Source organism: Cupressus sempervirens, chromosome 3, assembly GCF_028749045.1.
Source record: "Cupressus sempervirens isolate cs-2001-9-10 chromosome 3, ASM2874904v1, whole genome shotgun sequence".
Classification (NCBI taxonomy): Eukaryota; Viridiplantae; Streptophyta; class Pinopsida; order Cupressales; family Cupressaceae; genus Cupressus; species Cupressus sempervirens.
Genome location: NC_143120.1, coordinates 187941273 through 187964453, shown reverse-complemented (window position 1 = coordinate 187964453; position 23181 = coordinate 187941273). Strand labels below are relative to the sequence as shown.

Genomic DNA, 23181 nt, shown 5'->3' with positions numbered 1-23181 from the left:
ATATCCAGGACAGGATCATCTTATGACCCTAGTACCTCACTCGTTGTTCAACTCACACTCTTCACATCTCCTTGGGATCTTTTAGAGTGGGACCTCACCAGCTACAAATTCAGATTGATCACTAGATCGACAGGGAGGACAGGACTTGTCGGCTTTGTCACCTCAGGGAGGTTGAGACCAAGTCTCACTTTATTTTTTGTTGTCCCATTTACTATGAGATCTGAGGGAGATTCTATTGTTTGTTTAGAGAGTGTCGATCTCTTACCTCATTTTTCAGATATACTGACCAACATTGTCTTGCACTCTTACCTTCTGGAGACCATGCGGCTTCGCCAGCACACTATACAGCTCTAGCTTTGCTCGTCATCAACCCTACGGAGCTTATCACCTCTTTCTTCAGTCCTATGGTTTTTGCCTGAGGATTGAAGCAGCCTCTCTACACTATCTCAGTTCACACCAAATCTGTAAGACCCCATAGAGATTGTACTCTACAGCGTCCCTCTAGTAGACCTCAGAGAAGACCTTCTAGAGTACCTGATTGCTCTAATGTCCACCTTTCCATTTTGGACTACTTCTCACTTGTGAGGAGTTTTTAGTTGTTGTTATTGCTTTTCTTGGTTTTTTTATTTTCACGTTCTTTCTACAAACACTGTTTGGTGCTTCCCTTTGCTAGTGTTTGCCCTTTGTACTTTTTCCAATCCCTTAGAGCCTCGTTGGTCTCCTATTGGACATTAATAAATTTACTTATTTGATCTTATCTAAAATATTGCTCTTGATTGAGAGTATAGTGTCATGTATAGTGTCCTTAAGAGCAAAGACATATTATCTACTCCACTTGTAACCTTAATCCTGAAATTCTTCTTTCAAAATGTGCTTTTTAATACTTCTTCCAAATGCCTCAACTTTGATGACAAAGAGAGAGGGAGAGATAGTCACCTTGCCTCAATCCCCTTGAAATGCCAAAGTATCCTTTTGGGGTCTCATTTATCAATACAAATATTTTTTATGTCAAAATACAACTACAATTAGATTAACCCATCTCTTAGAGAAACCAAAGGTTTCAAAATATTTACATAGAAATCTTTGATCCACCCAATCTTATGCATTTTGATTATCATACTTGCTTCACTCCTAAAATTAGCAAAGTGAATCATTTCCTAGGTGATGACTATACCATCTAACATAGACTTGTCATGCACAAAACATGTTTGTTCTTGAGAGATTATTTATATCGAAGGGTTTTTAATCTATTTGTAATTGCTTTAGAAAAAATCTTGTAAATGGTGTTACATAGAGCTATAGGCTTGAAATCTCTTGCTACTTCTGAGGAATATTTTTTTGGGTATGAGGGCAAAAAGGGTATTATTAATTTCTTTAAGAAAACTCCCTACACTTTGAGCATTCTCCAATACTTCCCATAATTCATAGCCTAAAAAAGTCCCACAATTTCTAGAAAAATAAGGTCTAAAATCCATCTAGTCTAGGTGCTTTATCAAGATGGAGATCAAAAAGGGCTTTTCTAATTTTTCTTCAATAGAAAATCTTTTGTTTAGAAAATTATTATCTTCTTTTGTTATAATCTTTGGGATATTGCTCATAAGATGTCTTTGTGCTTCCAAATCTAAGCGTAGGGGAGCCATTGAAGGCCTTGTCAAAAGATTCTACAAATACCTTTTTTAGTTATGTCGAATTATCTATAACTTCTCCATTCTCATCTTTGACTTGGGCTATCCTATTCATTATTCTTCTTGTTTTATTGTTGTTATGGATTTTTTTGTGTGTTTTTATCACCTTCAAACAACCATGTTTCACTAGATTTTTCTTACCAAAAGTTGTCTTCCTTAGCTAGCAAGTTTTTATTTTGTAACAACTTTTCTCAAAAGTGGCTATTCCTATTCATACCTTCTCTCATTTTTTTTATTTTCTTTAAGCTTTTCTATCTCCATCTACTTTCAACTTTTTTAAGAAAATATTACCAAAATATTCCCTATTCCTTTCTAATATTTCATTTGTTTGGTACATTTTAGTTCAGACACAGAAAGATAACTTTGATCCTTCAGAACTCCTTTTTTCTACCATATATCCACCATCTCCAAGAGCTTCTTATGTTTGAACCATATTTTCTCAAATTTGAGAGGACAATGTTGAGGCTTATTGACTTTCTTCAATTTCAAGTGCTACCAACAGATGATTTGATCCTCCTATCATTAGGATCGAGACAAACAAAGAGTAATTTAATAAGGCTAGATTTCCTTTATATAAGAATTTGTTTAACTATTCAGCTACAAAACATGGCCTTCTCGTTTATTATAACAAGTATGTGTCCCATTCTTTGTTTGGATGTTCATCGTATTATTATTTTCCACTCATTCTCTAAAGTTTCTTAATGATTATGGTTCATAGTTCACACCTCCCCTTTTTACATTCCTATAAATAATTACATTGAAACCTACTCCTAGAATAACATGGTTAATGTAGATCTAGTTGAAAATTTCATTGATTTCATTCCATACTTTTTTCCTAGTGGTAGAAATGGTTCCATATACATTAATAAGAAAGAACTTCAACGATCTTTGTGTTATTTTCACCCAACCACTTTGCCAATTATGGTTATTTATCTAGGTTTCAAAGCTTACTTTCCTCGGATCCCATAGAATAGTTACTCCTCTAGAAGTCCCTCTTGATTGATTAAACTCTCCTTGCCATAACCCAAGTTTCCTATTTAGAGTCACTGCCTCTTCCTTTTAACAATTTGGTTTCTTGCAAGAGTACAATATTTGATTTAGCCATTTCAATGAGTCTTTTAATAAGCATCTAATCGATGCAATGGTTATGTTATCTATCAACATAAACTAAAAATTAATTTTGTATATTTATATTAGCTTTCACCAAGTAGATAATTGTAGGAATGTGAGAGAATACTTTGTTTCTATTTCATTATTTTGCAATACAAAATTTAACTCCTTTTTTTGTAGATTGTTGAAAGTAGGTTACAATTTTTCTTTGCTTGTTTTTTAGATTTTGTATCCTGCAACAATGAAAAGTGGAAACTTTCTATTTAATGATCTAAACTCTTGTTATCTAATCCTAGATGAGTTTGATAATGAGGATTTGAGTATTTACTAGGTCCTCTTTTTAGAATTATTTAGAAGCATCAAAGTTTATTACTTTTTAGTGCTAACTATTCCTACAAATTTATTATTTACGAGTACCTTAATCATACCTATGTTTGTAAACTTATAATCATGATTCTTATATTTATATTTGCATATTGTACTATCAATTGCATTATTTAAGCACTTTTTTTTAATAATAATAAAACCAAAACAAGGATTTTGTACCTTCAAAACAAAATGAGCATAAAACTAATCTCGTTTACCAACTCTATTTTTCATGCTCTTAACCAAACAGTACTTTAGTAGAGTACATCTTATGGGTTAGATTCCCACTAGGGTTTTTCCTAATAGGTTTACTTGAGAACAAATCTGTTGTTCTTGTGTTATGTATTTAGGGTCATGTGTTTGTTGTTTATTATTCATATCTTTTTATAGCACTTAATTATTAATATTGATTTGCTTTAAGGGTCAAATCACCTCTACACACAAAAAAGGAGAAATTACTACAACTCTTAATGAACCGAGGGTTTGGAAAAGCACATAGAGTGTCCATGTTTTCCATGTAAAAGGAGAACAATGATGCAAAAAATCAACATGCCTAAGTTGATTGTAACAGCCATCAAAATGAGATCTCAATATGGCACAATTGTATCACCCTCCTCAGTTGCACATTCAAGATATTGTTAAGTGATTTCTTCATTGAAAAAGTTGCAAGCACATTGTAATAAGGAGTTCGGTTAGATCTAGAACCTTTGTTCTATAATGTTTTGTCATTATATAGAAAAACATTAAGAAAAAGGTTATAATTCATTTTTCTTACACTTCTACAAATGATTTAAGGTTCTATGTCAATTCTGAATGATTATGACTATCATGTGTTATTTTAAGGCTTTAAAAGTTCATTATTAATTTACAAGTTATTGGATCATCTATGGTTTATCTAGTAGTGCTTGTGGTCTAGAATTATATCATGTCATTTGGTGAACTCTCCGAGAATAGGTATTCTTGTAGGATAATAGAAACATTTCCCACAAGCCTTAAGGAGTGCTTCTCACAAGAGGATATATTTTGGCATGTGTCTAGGATCTTGTCTTCATGTTATTTTTCCAGCAATGAAGAGTATGCGACATTTTGTACTCTTTCTCGAGACCTGGCTTTCTTTCTTGGTAATAAGATTTTATTTTATTTCCATAACATGAAAGAAAATTACATGTTGCCACCTCAAATCAGCCTTCCCAAGGATCTACATTTTATTATTTTATTATAATCATCTTCAAATCCAACCAAAACATTCCAAAATGTTGACACAACACTACGTGTTTTGTATGTTATCGAAAAAAGGATCAACACAACATTAACCTCCCAACAAAGAATTTCCCCATGTCCTACCATCACCTTTCCAATTTACATGCATTCCATTCTTAGGCCCCTAGGCGTCAACAAAAATTTGGACATGTCTCCTACACTTGAACTATCTCCATAGCACTCCCCTGCCACACTACAAATTACTTGATCCATATTCCAGATAAACTTAGATTCACTTCTATGACCACTATTTTGAATCATTTTCAAATCCAACAAAAACATTCCAAAATGTTGAAACAACACTACATCTTTTGCATGTTACTGAAACAGGGATCAACACAAAATTAACATCCCAACAAAGAATTTTCCCACGTCCTACCATCACCTTTCCAATTTACATGCATTCCATTTTTAGGCCCCTAGGCGTCATCAAAAATTTGGACATGTCTCCTACACTTGAACTATCTCCAAGCTCTCCCCTGCCACACTACAAATCACTTGATCCATATTCTAGAAAAACTTAGATTCACTCCTATGACAACTTTTTGGCTTTCAAATTGATTAATTTAATTATTTGTTATGCTACACAAATATTTGTGAATATTCATGTATTATTTGTCAATAAGCACTCCATGTGAAGTATCATGTACACATATTTTCAAACTTCACAAATTAGTTTGTGAATATCCATGTATTATTTGTCAATAAGCACTTGAGGTGAAGAATCACGTAAACATATTTTCATACTTCACAAATTAGTTAAGTAACATTATATATATGGGAATCTCAAGTCAGCTATTGCATAAAGTATGTAATTGTTATGACCTTGACAAATCGAATTAACCATTCCTTATAACTAACAAGAAGCCACCTTTTTGCAAAAGAATACGCTCTATTGTACAACGAAACTACTCAAAAAAATAAGCTTTACGAGTGGATATAATTGTGATTGCCATATACTCTTTAGTCTCTCTAATACGAGCTCAATTCTCTTCCATTCAAGAGCTATATCTGCCCTATTTTATTTTAAGGTCACAATTTTTATCTAGCGAGTGGACAATCTTAAACAAAGTCTTTGTGACACAAGATCAACCATAAGATTTATTTCTAAATGTCTAATGTTAATCTTAAACAAATTGTTTGACACAAGATTAACCTTAGATTATTTTCTAAGTGTCAAATGTTTTATCAAATGTTTTATCGAGACCAAAAAATAAAATCGTGTCAAAGATACAACTACAATGGATGTCATTTCAAGTCTATTCTGACTTACACATGGAGTTCAATTTTCATTTTTATAATATATGTGGTATTGTAAAAGATTTGAGCTCAATACCATCTAAATGGATACAACATGGACACTGCCTCCGCTGCAAATTATATCAAAAGATCTTTCAAGTTTGGAGCTCAAATACTAGGGAAATCAAATGCAATGAACCTTTAATGCTTATTGTTGCGGCTTCACTTCACCGACAGTAATATATGCTACCATAAACAGCAATACAAATTCAAACTCACAATTCTAAGCTGTGCGCTCCAAATTGCTACAAAGACTTGCAAAAACGTGAAAAAACGCAAGTATTTCCCCTTTGAAAGCCCATTAAACCAGATGTCTTTTGACCAAAGTTAAATTCCGTGGCCTAATGGCAATCTAACACTCTAATGAGTGAATGAAAGTGCCTCACTTGACTTTGGTTTCAATCGCATATTTTAATGCCCAATCTTCTCGTCAATTCGTTTTATTGTTCAAATTTCAATTATCCTTTCCCCGTAGACAAATCAGTGAATATGTTAATTTATCACTAGTTAAAAAATCCATGTCGTCATACTCTTGACCTTAGTCTTATAAATCGCCACTTACGTTTAATATTTAAATTACAAAATAATGCCTAAGTTTCACATAAACATTCGAAATTTTGAATTATTTTGTATCATTTGATGGATATAACAGATATTCGTAATACGGGCATTTCAATGACAAAAACTTTCCCAGTTATACCTGTCATTATTTACGAAGCAATCTCAGAGTTACATATGTTAAGAACTGAAATATTCTATAAAATTAACACATAAATTGAAGACGGTGATAGACTACTTTATACAAAATTCATAATCATGATGCAGAAAGCAATAAGGAAAACAAAGATGACATCCATTTACAAACCCTGCACCCCTCCCAATCACCAATAATACATGATCACGTCCATTATACAAAGATTGTGAATTAAATACCACGTTACTATGTCAAACAATTATGATTACATACAGACCACATCATTCATAAACTAATTCATATTTTCATTGACATAATATAAGTCTTCTTAAAAATAATTTTTGTAAAAAAAAATTAATACAACTTTTAAAATTTGTAAAATAGCCCCCAAATTATGTTATTAGTAGTTTTTAACATAGTTGGAAAACTCGCCAAAAGTAAAAACTCGCCAAGCCCCCCAAAAGTTTAATCGGGAAAAACTCGGCAATTTTTTAAAAAAACTCGGGAAAACTCAGAAACTTCAAAAAACTGCTGAAATTTAATTTAAAATACATTTATTTTGCAAAATTTAATGAAAAGATGCATCTAATAAGTTAATTAAAGAGAATACAAAAAAAACAAGCAGAGTTTAGATATATATAAAAGCACAATGCGTACAAAATTGCATTCTCATGCGGAATGCTCATGGCAAGAAGCAAAATAGTAAATAGTTCTTGGCATCAAACAATGCAGCTGAGTTTTTAAAAAAAAATCGCTGAGTTTTTAGTAAAAACTCGCCGAGTAATCTGCGAGTTTTTCATCTATGGTTTTTAACAATAATTGTTAAACCAAGTACTTCGCTCCTTACCCTGAAATGTATCATAAAATGGGGTCCCAATTTACTAAGGCTTTGCCAAGGCATCAGATGATAAGTTTATCGAAGACTGGATATTTTATTGATTAAAAAGCTTGCATAAGACATTGTCCGCACCATATTAACTGCTACAGGATGGAAACATTGTCAATGCCTGTTTCAACATACCATCTTCATTTAAAACCAACAAATTCGGATACCATGGTACTCTTGCAACCCAAATTTTCACTTTGGAGGCAGCCCCATGAGGGGGGTTCCAAGACCTATTTTTAGTGTCAAAAATAAGTACTTCAAGATTATTCGAATTTTTAACTTTGGCTACTAGATCTAACCTGATAATTTCAAAAAGTTGGTCACGGCTGGATAGCCTACCTTAATAATATTCTTCGTAAGTTGGTCACAACTGGATAGCCTCCCTTCAATTCAATACCTAGTATTGACACATGCTACATCAACACCACACGCTACCTTCCAAACCTGATAAGACTTCATGATGCAGGATTGTGCACCACGCCGAACCATAGGCATGCAGAAAACTTTCCCTTTCAGAAGATTAGGAAAGGAAGACACGCATAAGGAACTGCTGCTGCTTGGTAGCCCAGAAAATGTTCTAGTTGGTAGTTTCTTCCCTACTTCCAGTTCTCTTTGCACATCTCTAACCAGTCCCCCACTTTCAAGATCGCCTTCTTTTGGACGTATATGAAACAAGAACACCATTAAATATTCCACATTGCAGCATTAAAGATACGGATTTTTTCCGTATCTACAAGCATCTGTAAAGGAATGTTCACAAGTAATACAATCCAAACACAAGAAAGCATATCTCGATGCAGTGCTAAGCACAAGATTAATGCTTTATATGAGTAGTCAACTGACTAAAGAACACAAGCATGCATTTCTCTTAGTTACCGGATTCATGCTCTAGAAGCCGGATCTGGATCCGGATTCGTGCCTGCGAGTCACGCTGATCCAGACAGGATCCTTGTTTTACACAGTGAATCGTCCGGATTCGTGGCCCAACTGACTAAAGAACACAAGCATGCATTTCTCTTAGTTACTGGATTCATGCCCTAGAAGCTGGATCTGGATCTGGATTTGCGCTGATCTGAGCACGATACTTTTTTTACACAATGGATTCGTCCAGATTCGCAGCCCAGATCCAGTTTCGTGCCTGGATTCGTGCTGATCTGGGTAGGTTTCTTGTTTTAAACAGTGGATTCGTCCAGATTCAGGGCCCGCAAATCCGGATGAATTCACTGTGTAAAACAAGGATCCTGCCCGAATCAGCATGAATCCGGCATGAATTCTCAAGGATCGACAGGCAGGCCAAGGTTTTAACTGGCTCTAACTTATTTAATATGACTTTTTAAATACTTTTTTTTTGCTTTCTAACCCTAAAACAACCCTTTCATTTCACATCCAAAAACAGTTCACCTCAAATTCTCTCTCTCTCTCTAAATCGTGAATCCACGGATCCAATTCACGTGCCCGAATTGGATTCGTATCCTAAATCGGTAACTGCCATTTCTTACTGGATGTCCATCATAACCTCAGCAACAATCATATGACCACCAAGAAAGGACAGAGAGAAAAGAATGTTGATATTTGAATTTCAGTGTTTCCAATGTTAGTAAACCCTCAGTTTATGTCGCAGCAGATAACATGAACGAATAAAATATAAATATTAAACAGAAAGCCTCAGTTGAAGTTAAATCAAATTTTCTTAAAAAAACTCTCCAAAATTATTGTGGGAGAGCAGAGGAAAGCAGAACAAATCAAAGATGATTTTAGTTGTACCAGTCATAGGCTTAAGCAAAAACTGAGCGTGCCTAGAATTGGATCGCCAAATCCAGTGTCCACACAAGGTAGGAAAAAATCCCCAGCATTAAACATTGATTAGTGAACTGTTCACCAGTAATAATAGTGAGATTTGTTTGGCATCACAGTATTCCAGATCAGAGGTCAGCGAGAATCTCACAGCTTAAGGAGAGGTCATGGTGGTTAATTCAGGCCACAGCCAGACACCACTTTCAAACACCTCTAACTGGAAAAGCAACCAGAGTCATTAGTGGTCAAGTAGATTCACGAAGCAAATACAGAAAAGACAGAACTGAATTGAAGCATGACTTTGCAGTGTATGCGCAATACCTGCAAAGCCATTAGGATAGCATCATTAGGATAGCATCGAAAGGCAATCAGATTGTTCCAACAGAATCGATAAGCATTCAGAGATAATAAGAACATTAAGTCTGAAAATCTGTAAGAAAATTGTGAATATCCCATATCATAATAGACTCTGTTAACTGTCCTGCATGTTTGATACAGATTAGCACTGATTAGTTACAAGTCTTTTGGTATCTGTATGAAACTCTCATGACAAACTTATGCATAAATTCTGGAAATGAAGTTCTTGTGAGAAAATAGTTGTGATATTCTTAATCATCTGTGTTCAAAAAACTGATCTTCCGTAAGAACATTTCAGTCAACAGTTGGGTCATCAACTGATACAATTAATCCATCCACTGCTTTAGCAATTTCAGCTATGCCATCCTCAGAGATCTCCTCATTTACATGTCGGAGGTTTAGTGCAGTTTCCACTTTCAGTCCACAAAAAAGAAATTTTGTGAAGTGTGTTAAGGTCCTTGATATCAAAGTTACCAGTTCAATCTTTCTATGCCGAAAAAGCAACTCACATTTTATATAAAGGAAATACTGATAAATCATGTGTGTCAACTAGTGGTAATGGTCATTGAACTTATGGTAAGAAAATTTTGAGTGAAAAAAACAAATGCCCGTTTAACCATGATAAGGAAAAAATCAAAGACATCGAGAAAATAGAGGTGGAGAATCAAGTAAATATTAATTCAAGGAAAGCAAAACAGCTATTGACACATCCGTTTTATGAATTGATTCAAAATCCATACTCCACATGCTCTACAAAATGGCACATTGCATTCATCACACCTGGAGTTTCATGGGGCTTCTTCTGCTCATATTTGAACAAGATCTGCCACATAGTAATTATGTGGCTCTTCATAAACAGGAAGATAAGGCAAAGGACAAATTCTCGTAGATTTTCTAGCATGCACGTTGCTTTTTACCTAAGCTACCAGTTCGATATCAGTTCCAAGTTCAAAGTTCAAGAACCAGTTCGCAAGTTCGTCAATATTTTGGAAAGGGGTTTGGGTTCATTTGGGTTAGTACAAAAACATGTAAAATTTATATATGTATATATATATGAAGCACGAGTTAAAATTAGAATGTAGCATAGTAGCATAAACACATTTAAACAACAAAAATACCATAAACTTGTAATCATAGTGATCGTACACCATCATATAGTTCAACATCAAAGATTCAAAACATTACAAATAAATCATGCATCAAATTCAAGTATCATTGTTTCATGTTCATTGTTCAATTAATGGAATAAAAATCTATAAATATTCTAAGTTCTTCAATCTTCATCTTCATCTTCATATTCATCTTCTTCTCTGGCATCATTTGAGTCAGCAATAGAGCTAAGGCCAATGGGATCAGCAACAGCGACAATGGTATTGGCATCAAATTCTACAGAAAATGACAATGACTGTGACAATTGGAGGCCACAAAAAATGACAATGAGAGGCTGCCAAATGCATTTTATTACAACATTTTAGGGTTGTAGACACCAAAAACTTATGAAATTTTGCATAAAAAGCACGTTATTGTCATTCGCAGGGCCCACAAAGCACATGATTTGAACTTGGTTCGATTTTTTTGGCCTCTTTTGTCCAGGTTCAAATTTGGTTCAAATCGGCAGACTAATTTGTTGAAGATTAACTTAAACAACATTACTCCAAGGGAGACACCGATCATCATTGAAGACTAAACAATTATATTTATAGGCCTTCATTACAAAGGCATTATTTATGCATAATCAGATCTGTATGATCTCTTCCATCAGACCAGTATGATTTCGAAGTTACAGAATTAAGAGGATTACCAAGATAGTGAGCTATCCATTTGGGGTATCGTTTCTGACCTTGTAGCATGTAGGTATGGCATGAGAGGGCGAAAATGGGCTCTCTAGATTGTTGACACTGTGGGTTGAGTTTACTGTCTAGCTGGGAAATGCAAATTCACTGGGCCTGTCCACTACAGACATGCTGATCTTCTCCATTTTCGAGCAAGCATCTTGAGGTCCGACTTTTGGAATAGCTCCTTTCGTTTCTAGAAGATCATTAAGTATAGCATCTGAAATAACAGGAAGAAGAGCAAACTGGGATCAATGGTCACAAAGCTTATGTTCTAGTATTCCACTGAGACAGGATAACTTGATGTGTGTCATGATAATTCCCTGCTTATTGCTATTGTTGTGGCTATCTTTCCCACAATGAGGAGGGCTGTGCCATCCATCTTCCGAGGCTAAGAATGCTAGTGAGAAGAATTATTATAAATTATAGATTAGAATGGTTTTTGGGCATAAAATTTTCTGAAAATAATGAGATGATACCTAAAGATAAAGAAGAGACGAGCAGATCCAACTACAGATGCAGCTTAGGCAACAGGCATATACCAGTTAAACTTAGAAGAGGAACTACCATTTTATTATGAAGTTTAATAACTAATATTTTAGCTCAATAGTGAGTTAATATTGTGTGCATGGAAATGTGAAGGATTTTTGTTTATTCTTTATAACAGGTCAGTTACAAGAACTGAAAGGTTTTGGTGCCATCCATCTTCTGAGGTTAAGAATGCTAGTGAGAAGAATTATTCTAAATTATAGATCAGAATGGTTTTGGGCATAAAATTTCTGACAAGAGTGATATGATAACTAAAGATAAAGAAGAGACCAGGGTGGTTCCAACTATGGATGCAACTTAGGCAACAGGCATATACCAGTTAAACTTAGAAGAGGAACTACCATTTTATTATAAAGTTAACTAATATTTTAGCTCATTTGTGAATTAGTATTGTGTGCAAGGAAATGTGAGGGCTTTTTTTTAATTCTTTATAATAGGTCAGTTCCAAGAACTGAAATGTTTCGGGGCTTATTTTATTGTAAAGTTTTCCAAGAGGGGTGAATAGGGGTGGTTCAAGTTTGTCTAGAGAGATGCTGATTTTGGCATTTGACTTTCTAATCTGGGAGTCTTGAGTGTGTTTTTTATCCATTTCAATAATATGTCCAATTTACAGCCAGTTCTCTGAATGTTTACCAAATGTTTAGCTGCAGTTCTTTTGCCTCACTTCAATAAATCTTCTGCTATGTATCCATTCCCACTTTTGCTGCAATCTATCTCTCATTTCATTTTAGTTCGCTTGCCATTACTGCTTTGTGGTTAAAAGCATACCCTAAAAAAAAAAATTCAGTATATGAGGAAGCTCTACCTCTAAAATTTAGAGGAAGATCACATAATCAATAGTGATCTCTCAAACCATTGGTCTGTTTATTGCTGCTCACTGAGCAATTCAGGGTCATCTTTCAAGGCAGAACCACGACGACAAATCTGTATACCAAGTAGATAGAACATCCTCTATGCAACCATCTACAAGGCTTCCTAAAAACCTTAATCCTAAAGTCCTTGAAATGCAATCTTTTAAATGATTTGATCTCAAATCCATATGGTAAATTCTCCAGGTCTTGTTTGTAATATAACCCCTACAATCCCAATAAAGAACAAACATTCTCTAATAATATAATGGCAATGACTGCAGTCAAACTCAACCAAGTTTTGGGGGCAGGGACAGCGGGATGTGTTTCTCTTACAGGGTACTTTTGGGAATGTTATTAATGGACAGCATGGGATGGCTATAAATAGAGAAATTTCAGATATTCATATCATAGCATTGTTAAAGCATTCATCATAGATGAAAACAGTTAACACATAACATTAGACCTCTATTGAGATATCACATGAGCACTGACAAACAAATCAACAAAATTCAATTGTTTTCAATATTAATTGTACATATAAGATGACAAAAACATATAAGATATATGGCCATCCTTAACCAGCAGATGCAATAAGTAGTTTTGTATATAACTGGGAGATCCAGTTTGAATCACTGCCAGCATGACACAAATTCATACTTGGTTCTATATATACTACAAAACTACAACATCCAATATTATAAGAATTTTTTTGAAGCAATGACAGTAAATTAGAATGAAAAAAACCCCATCATGTTTTTATCTCCTTTTGTCAAGGGTCATAATTTAATTAGTATTCTGTATTCTGTATTCCTTATTAAGGCTTGATGATTAAAAGTTTCTCGAAAGCCATTTTCTGTACACATTTTCAGGACATGGGGAGTTGGGGAAAACTCTACCAGCTCCATTAAGGATGCCATCAGATCACTTACTATACTACTGCAACTGTTAAATTCGTCAAAACTAGTTCACTTTTCATGGGGCACTTCTAAATATGTTATAATGCAGATTTTGCCTTGAGGATTTCAATTCACCTCAATTTGTGTAATAGTGTTGACCTGCATTCGCCACTCTGCCTCCATCCCCTTCTCATCCTCAAGTTTAGGCCCTTGGTCCCCCCATCCTCGTGTCCCCGGTCCCCCCAATAGCAAACAGTTGAACAGGTTGAATAACTAAGGGAAGGATGAATCAGTTATTCCCATACACTTCATAAAAAACATTTGATCTGCTGGTTAATACCTAGTTATCAACAACCACCAATTAAGACATGACAGGTACAGCACAGTAAATGAACAATGTAAAGATAAACATTGCAGTACAAAAACACCAACACAATCAACATTAGGATTTATGTGGAAAACCCAAACAAGGAAAAACCACAGAGAAGCTAATTCTCATGAAATAAAAAACATTGATTAAGGTGAGACCAGTTAAGGTGATCTTATACAGGAAGGCTAACTGCCTGAAATGCTCACTGCAATATGAAAGAGTTCTGCTGGTAGGCTCCACTGCCAGGATGGCCACTCCCCAGAAATACAGAAGGCTCACTGTCGATACTATAAGGCTCACTGCCAATAGGCTTAGAGCAGCACATGATAGCTTTAGTATGAACGACCACAGAATAAGGTTGTTGAACCTCTACAATTCCTGTTAACAACTGTCTGCACCTCCTTGAATCAGCTGAGTAAATTTGCACTAGCACCACATATAGCTCGCATATAAGCAACAAGATCACATGAATATACAACCTTAAATTCAGACTTCCATACATCCCTCTTGAAATGATCTTCTATATATAGTATATACTGGATGCACAGCACGAATCTGTCAGATAAAACAGATTTGAGTTGAGTGACACTGCCTCAAGTAATACAATCCTTAAGTACAACATCATGGCACATCGATCACCAGTACCAATGGCTATGATTGAACACACTAGGAACAGCTATTGGGACCAAATCAAACCACAGACATCACAAAGGATCGATCCACCAGAACAATGCAAACCACCTCCGAGACATGAAACAGTAAAACAATTATTGCTTAGCCAACAGAAACACACATCACCCGCTATAGGCAATCGGTGAAGGAAGATATCCAATATGCAACCAACCGATACACCAAACAAGCACCAAGTTGTTGCTGGTACAGAGCAGCCGACACATTGAAGGCTGAGATGAGGATGTTGAGATCAGTGACAACCATCAGTCTCACATTCTAAAGGGAACTCTCTGAAATTATGAATATTTCTAAGAACAGTCGAAACTTTGAGCAACTACAAGACAAGAATTTACCATTTTAAAAACTCTCGTGACAGCTTTTCTGGTTAAACAGATAGCAAACTTAAAGGTTGTTTTCATCCTAAAATAACAATTTCATATCCACTGTTCAAATTTGATAGTTGACCCTGTTTAAACCAATTTTTTCTAACAATGTTTTGGGAAAGGCCTAGCTCATGTCGCAGTGCCATTATATGTTAGCGACTGGTGAAATATAAGTTCTGTATACGCAAGAACCAATATTAAAAAATAAAATTTCAGTAGCCTGTGAGTACTCCCACTCAGACAGGATCAAAAGCTTCAAGAATATTCATGACAGGCTCAGTGTGTAACTAACTGAATAACTCTGGCAAGTTTTCACCGAGTACTCCCCAAAAATTTGAAGAAAAACTTCCAAGTCTGTACTAAAAAGTCAATCAATATTAAAACAAAACAGTTTGCCCCGACAAAGTCATCTAGGTGATTTTTCCCATTGTTCTTTTAAAGCATGTAACATTCTTGACATGTTTAAGCTTACTGTTTACCATTCAGGGTGCTGATGTGCAATTTTTTTTGGTGGTGGAGGGCGAGGGGCGGGGGGGATTTGGATGCATTTGGGTGCATCCATATATATATATATATATATATATATATATATATATGCAAAGAAATGCAAGAAATATAAAAAAATAACCCATTCCATTGCATGATGCTTCACCATTTATACTTCAAATATAAAAATTGAAATATTAATTAGTAAATTTAAAATTGCTCAAGTTGAAGATTCCAATGTAATTTGAATTACAAAATCAAAACTTAGTTCATGATTCAATGTTAATCAATCAAGAGTCGAGACTCAAGATTCACTAATCAAATTCAGTCAATCAGAATTATAAGGATTCTTAAAAAGTCCACATTATCATCATCATCAATTAAATGCATGCTAAAATTTACATCTAAAAGGCCTTTTAGCCGCGGCTGCTTTCTGGATGGGTGGGCCCAGATGCTTCCTGGATGCTTCCAGGAAGTGCATCCTGGGACTGTGGGATCTTAGAGGATGTGCTGCAGAACCCACAGTCCCCAGATGCCTTAATGGGATAATCCATGCAGCATCCTAACGCACCCAAGCATCCGGACACATCAGAACCAACATCCAGCCATTTCAGCAGAGAATCAGGATCTAAGTGTTTAAGCATTGAATGTTTGTTTGCAAGTGATTCCATATTAGCATTGATTCAGCTTAGGCTGATTTTATCAGCCACATTTAACAAGTGTGTAACACTAAAAAATTTATCCATCACTCTAAATTTCTAGCTGCTATGGTTAAATCTGTACTGTATTTCTCTTACATGCTGATGATGGACCACAGAGTGTGATCTAAAACATTGATAAAAGAAATTATACAGTCCAAACAAGAAGCTACTCAAATGAATTTTAATGGAAAGAGGAAATCTGACAACACTGACTGTATTTCTAATTCACGGTCAGTCTGTTCAACTTTGTAATAGCTGCTCATGTTTTTTCTTTTCAACATTTTCTGTTTTTCCCATTTTGCTAGGGACTTCATTTTTCAGAAACAAAATATCATTTAGAAGCAGCAGAACCCTACTTGGAAATATGGAATCAGATAGGAGAGATAGGAATGGTCAGTTGGGATGTGTGACGTAGCATTTTCAAGTTGGAAATGCCAAAAAATGGACATAAAATGAAATCAGCTGTCATGAGTTTTACAAGACAACAGAGAGATTTAAGGAGAGCAGCCATCTTACAGTGTGCAATGAATATGTGAATAATCTAGATTATATAAAACAAGATATCACTTTTGGTGAATGCACTCCATTAGAAGGTGCATGTAATCATGAAATATATAAGCAATTTTTTGGAACTACAACAATTTATCCCTTAATGAATCCAAGAGTTCCTCAATTGGTTATTGGACTGAGCCCCTAGTTACCACATTCATGCCTAGGAGGCTGGATTCGGGTCCGGGTCCGGGTCCGGGTCCGGTCCAGATCTGGATTGATTCATGCCTGGATCCGTCCAGATCCAGGCAGGAGCCTTGTTTTGGAATGTGGATCTGTTGACTGTGAATCCGGATGAATCCGCAGGGTCAAATCCAGACCCTGCACAAATCCAACACGAATCAATCATGAATCCCCAAGGACCCACAGACCAAACTTGGAATAAATATATATAATGTGTATATATAATATGTGTGTGTGTGTGTGTGTGTATACATTCATGAATCCTCATGAATCATAATGGGAAAAATAAAAAATCATGAATCCGATTCACATGCCCGAATTGGATTCATGAGCCTAGCAAGCAAGGGTTTAAAACATCAATCTTCCATGACTTTGAGTGGGGACCATTATCAGAGACGTTGAAGAAATCAAAATCAAAAATCAAATAAACAAAAAGAAATTTGGAAAAAGAAAGGCTGCAACTCTTTTGAATTTCATTAGCAAGCAATTGGTAAGAAATGCACCTTAACCATATTTCTCATGGCTTCCAAGGGATAATTATAGTTTTTGAGATTAGCTGATACTTCCAATGAAATTAGCATGTTTATGCATTCTGCATCTAGTTGGATGAGGTGTGAGTGGAGAACTTTCTCTAGGTAATGATTAAAACGGCAGCTATGTACACAGGAGCTGTTATACTTTTAGAGGTGAGGCTTTATATGTTGTTTTGGAGCCCTTGTGCTCCCCGTCACATTTGATATTCCCTTGTGGAGGCATCATCTCATGAGAGAGCACATGTGCAATAAGGAACTTATTGAGTCACACAGTTTGTACCTAATCTCATTACATTGTAACATATTGCAAACCCATTGCCATCTCTTAAATGTGTGTTTGCCAATGCTAGATGGTGGAAAGTCCTTTCTTTTGGAAGCAAGAAGATGGTGAATTGTGAAAACGGTTTTAATAATTCATTTAACAAGTATATGAAAGCATCATGAAAGTAAATTTTCATTTTAAAAGGTATGTTACAATATTTTTTTTCTGTAATGTTAATTTGCCAACTTTCTTATTCTTTGAATATTTTTCTGATTAAAATTAATTTTCTGATTTAATTATATATGCTATCTATATTAAGCCATGGACAAGGCCAAGAATGGGGATTTAGCATTTGTACAGGCCAAATATGAGCCCATTAAGGGCATTGTTGATAGGTACAAAACCAACGCCAGCATGTTCACGTTGCAGCCTATTACTATAACCAAAAAAAATCCGTGATTCATTAAGAACAACTGAGGAGGTTATGCATACTCTTGACACATGTTTTGGATGATTGTCTGTGAAAGCCCTGGGTACCATAAATCGTGGATGATTGCCTGTGAAAGCCCTGGGGACCATAAATCGTGGATTTATGTGGGTTGTGGGTATGAAGAGGGAGTCATTTTCTTCAATTCCATGCATTTGAAGGAAAACAACACTTCAATCAAGTGAAAGAGCATATATGTTTAATTGTAGTTTATTGTTTCATATACACATACTAAAGTATTGATTTGAGGAAATTTTTCATGTTTTTGTCGAGTTGCCAAACAGCCAAAAAAATGGGGTCTACCAATTTTTTGCCTAGTCCAAGTTTTATGCTATTCTTTAAGCACCAAGTCAATTCAATTAATATGCAGTTTATTCTATTGTTGTTTATAATTCACCTAAAACCTGCAAAAACTAACAAGTATTCACGTCCATGTAAAGAATGATCCTAGGAAGCTAGGCTTGGACCCTAGAGCTCGGGTCCAAGTCCGGATTGATTTGGATCCGAATTCGAGCCTGGGTCCACTTCGGGTCGAGGCAAGGTCCCTGTTGGGGATTGTGGGTCCGCCCAAGCCCATGCAAGCACGGCCCAAAGCGGACCCATAATCCCCAACAGGGAGCCTGTCTAGAACCGAAATGGACTCGGGCAGATCCACGCAGACCCACAGCCCGCGGGGCCAAAAAAGTGGATTAAAAATAAATAAAAACAACCAATGTTTTAATATTTTTTTGTTTGTAACCCTTAAAGAAGCCTAACAAGAAACATTTCATTCATCTAACTCTCATTTGCTTTCTAATTTTGCTCTCTCATTTTGGTGTGTCTATTTTGCAAATTTAAAGAGAAGGTTGTAGAGATTGTTTGAGGAGTCTCAAATCCTTCCAATAATCAATGTTGAGTGTTCCATGTATGCATTTGATCCTTCCCTTTGCTTCTTTGATAGTTTGTTTTTAGTTTTTTTATTGTTCTAAAATTTTATCAAGCTTTTGTATAAATTTTGAAATATTTATTTTTTATTTTTGTTAGAGATTGCAAGAATTAGTAGTCAGAGTTCACTTGGTGGGGAGGGATCCCAAAGATATAAAATTCATAAAAGTTCTCCTTTGTGGAAGTATACAACAAGAACTGAGCAATGTGTTGGAGGGGGAGCGTATATATGGAAATGCAATTTTTGCCAAACCCAGTATAGAAGCTCATATTATTGAGTTAAACATCATTTCATAGGCCTTGCGTGTCAAGCGATTAGCATGTGTGAAGGGGCCCCAAGTGGAGATAGTAAGGGGTTGTCGGTTTCTCAAATAGTAGGCATGTTAAAGAACAACAAGAGGCAGATAGGTTAGTGTCAAGGGGAAAAAGATAGAACAAAGCAAAAACCACCAACACCACCCACTCAAACAGCCACTAGACAACATCCCTTCCTACCAACCCCTTCTACGGATGAAGAAGAAATAAAAACACCCCCATCCTACGAAAAAGGCCCATTAGATAAGGCATTTCAAAATGAATTGAGAGAATTTGCTGAGATAAAGGTTAGGCGTTGCCTCATTACAAATGGTATTCCATTCAATCTAGTGAGATCATCCATATTGGAGAGAGGCCCTAGATGTGCAAGCAATAAATGAAGCACCTCGTGGTTACCGAGGCCCCAATATCCAAAATTGAGAACCACCATATTGCATAAGGAGAGAAAGAATGTAGACACCCTTCTCAAACCAATAAAAGATTATTGGATCCAAACAAGGTTGAGTTATTGACTCTGATGGATGGAAAGATTGCAAAAACCGCCCATTAATAAATGTGATTGTTGTCTCCCCCAACGGGGTAATTTTTCGAGAGCAGTTGATTGTGAAAGGCAGGTAAAGGATGCAAATTTTATTGTTGGGCTTCTCATTGAATTCTGAGAGTCCATGAGAGTTGACAATGTTGTCCAAGTAATAACGGCCAATGCTAAAGTTTGTAAGGCTGCAATTGCTTTGGTAGGAGCACAATATCATCGTATCTTTTGGACACCATGCACCATCCACTCCTTGAACTTGGTGATGAAAGCAATTGGCACCCAAATTGAACGGTTGAAAGAAGTGTATGAGGGTGGGGAGATCCAAATATTTGTGACACAACCACCATATGTCACAAGCAATTTTCAAAACTTTCTCTTGCTTGGAATTATTGAAGGTATATTTTTTAACTTTATTTAGTTTCATTTATCTTCTTGTGTCATACTTATCATAATTGAATAAAATGTTTTTTGTGTTGTTTACATATTTGAAATGTGTTATTAACTTACAATTTGAATTAACAAGGTAATAGGTTGCTGAAACAAGGTTTGCTTCACACACAATCGTCCTTAAACGACTTAAGGATGAAACAAGCATTGTCCCAAATGGTTATTAGCAACCAATGGGGTGAATGGAACCGAGCCAATACAACAAGGGCTAAAAATGTGAAGGATTTTATCTTGAGTGATGACTTCTAAAATAAGGTGGAATATGTATTAGCACTCACCGAGCCCATCATGACTATGCTTCGGTTTTCCAACACTAACGAACCTTTTCTAGGGGACAGATACGATGCCATGAACTCCACACTAGAGAGAGAAGTTATAATTTTTATACAATACTTTATCCTTGTTTATTGAGAGATTTTGATGTTAATTTTAATTAACACTAGATCAAGATAATTTATATAAACATCATTTGACATCCCAGGTCATTCAAAGGAGAGATCAGGATCTTGAGGAAACCTTCTATAAAAAGGTGGAGAAAATTGTTCTACATCATTGGAACAAGATGACTACACCTTTACACCTCCTCGCATATGCACTTTATCCCAAGTATTATAGCAGTGAGATACTTTATATTCCTAGTAGAGTGGCACCATACAGAGATCCTGAGGCTGCTAGTGGGTATAAGAAGGCATTTAACAGACTCTTTAGCGATCCTAAGGTGGCATCGAATGTTAGAAGAGAGTTTGCAAACTTTGTCTTAGGAAAAAATGCAGACCCTGATGCAATCAATGACCAAAGTAAAATGGATACCATTAGATGGTGGTACTCATACTTGGAACACTCAGCAAGTTTCAAACACTCACCAAGTTTTCAAGCTCGATGTGTTTTTCCCCAAACAACTCGCGGATGGTAAAACTCGGCTCAAGCGAAAAAAATCACCAATTACTTGGCAAGTAATTGACGATTTTTTTGTAAAAACTTGCGGTGACATACCTAGTCCAAAAACCCGCGTGCTGTAATGAAAATAAAGGGCAAAAAATTCTTTTTTTGGCAATGTCTATTGCATTTGTGCACTCTAGAGGCTTGAGGTGTGGAGAGAAGAAGGTTTGGAGGCATTCTTAGGTGATTGCAAGTGAGTCAAGGCGGATTTGAGTGGATTTGTAGAGGATTCTAATTGATTTTAGAAGACAAATCATTTTCCACGTATGTTGTTTTTCTCATAGTTGTAAAACTTTTTATCGTTTTAAAAAATGTTCTATTGTTTTGGTTGTTGTTTGTAAATGAATTCAAATCATTTAAAAGCATTTTAACTCTATGTTTAAATCATTTGAAAGCCATTAAACTCTATGTTTCATAAAAAAAATTGAAGAATATGTAAGATTTTCTAAAAACAAACCCTAGTTGCTCTAACTTTGTTTATTCATTTTTCTATAAATTTAAGTGTAGGGCATTAGTTAAGCATTTAAAAAGCATGACAAATCCGCAAGAAGAGTAGCCACAAACACCGTATTCACTTGAATATATAGGCACGCGGCCTAGAAATGCAAGAGATAAGGCATGACAATATACCTATGAAGCTCCAAATGATGTTGGAAAAGTTATATGCATTCCACGTAAAAAACTTATCTTTGGAAGCATAAACCGCTTCAAATAACACCTTGCACGCAAAAAGAAACATGATTCAAATCCTTGTCTCAAGGTAACTGAAGAAGAAAAAGTATTCAGCAATGCTCTACTTGCAATTGTTGAATAGAAAAAATTGAATAGGGAGAGGATGAAATTAGCTATGAGGGCAGCTATAGCTGAATCTCAAGGAGCTCCTTTTGATATGCAAGAAGAAGAAGAAGCACTTAAGAACATACCAGGATCTCTTCGTGGCCCACGGATCTGCAAACAAAATGCCTCTTTTGCCGATTCCACTTCTTCTACATTTCCTAGTTCTTCATCACCATCCACATCAAGGATAGGGAATTATTTTGTGCCTAGGAACACAGCTGGATCATAACCATCATTAGAAAGCACTAGATGGTTCAAGGAGGTGCATGAGCAAACTGATATTGCAGCAGCTGATTTTTGGTTTTTCAACAATATCTCAATGTATGCGGCTAATAGTCCCTATTGGTTGAATTTGGTGAATGCAATGTCAATATCGAGCAAAGGGTACAAGCTGCCTACTCGCAAGGATTTGAGTGTAAGGTTAGTATTTTACTATTTAGTAATTGTAAATAATTGTGATTCACTTCAGTTCATTGTTATATTTTAAATCTTAATTGTTATTTCCTATTTTTTACTAACACTTCATTACACCTAAATTTTGTAAGTTGCTTGACCATGCACTTGGTAGGGTAACAGTATCAATAGAAGACCAAAAGAAAGAGTGGAAGAAATATGGCTGAACCATTTTATTTGATGGGTGGACAAATGGAAGAAGTAGAACCATTATTAATTTCTTGGTTGCTTGAAAAGATGATGTGATGTTTTGGAAATCTGTTGATGCCTCCAACAAAGTGAAAAATGCACACACACTGGCCTTAATGTTGGAGAATGTTATCATGGAGGTCGGAGTAGAGAATGTGGTGCAAATCATCACAGATAATGCAACAACATATGTGGCAACACGTAAGTTTAATTTTTTATCTTCAATATGAATCATGAATGTTATGCTATGGTATTATTCAATTTAGATTTGATGTAAATATGGAAAGTTTGTAACTAATTATTGATTTTTTACTAATCTTTTAGGTAGAATCCTCCA

At 35.6% G+C, this 23181-nt stretch overlaps 1 protein-coding gene and 1 pseudogene across 15 annotated transcripts in view; both read right to left on the bottom strand.

Annotated features, from left to right (window-relative positions):
* The window catches only part of LOC149565434 (uncharacterized), a 59267-nt pseudogene extending 50710 nt beyond the window's left edge, over positions 1-8557 (bottom strand).
* Positions 7022-23181, bottom strand: part of LOC149565432 (Protein kinase superfamily protein) — a 50266-nt gene continuing 34106 nt past the window's right edge. For 4 of the 15 annotated variants that reach the window (XM_089818940.1, XM_089818928.1, XM_089818946.1 and 1 more), the window contains one exon: positions 14072-14504. The gene's annotated coding sequence lies outside the window, so the exon portion shown is untranslated. Of the gene's footprint in view, positions 7954-8969; positions 9416-10606; positions 10857-11127; positions 13920-14071; positions 14505-21995; positions 22421-23181 lie in introns of those variants that run through there. The other 11 variants (XM_089818939.1, XM_089818929.1, XM_089818949.1 and 8 more) reach the window with 8 other exon arrangements.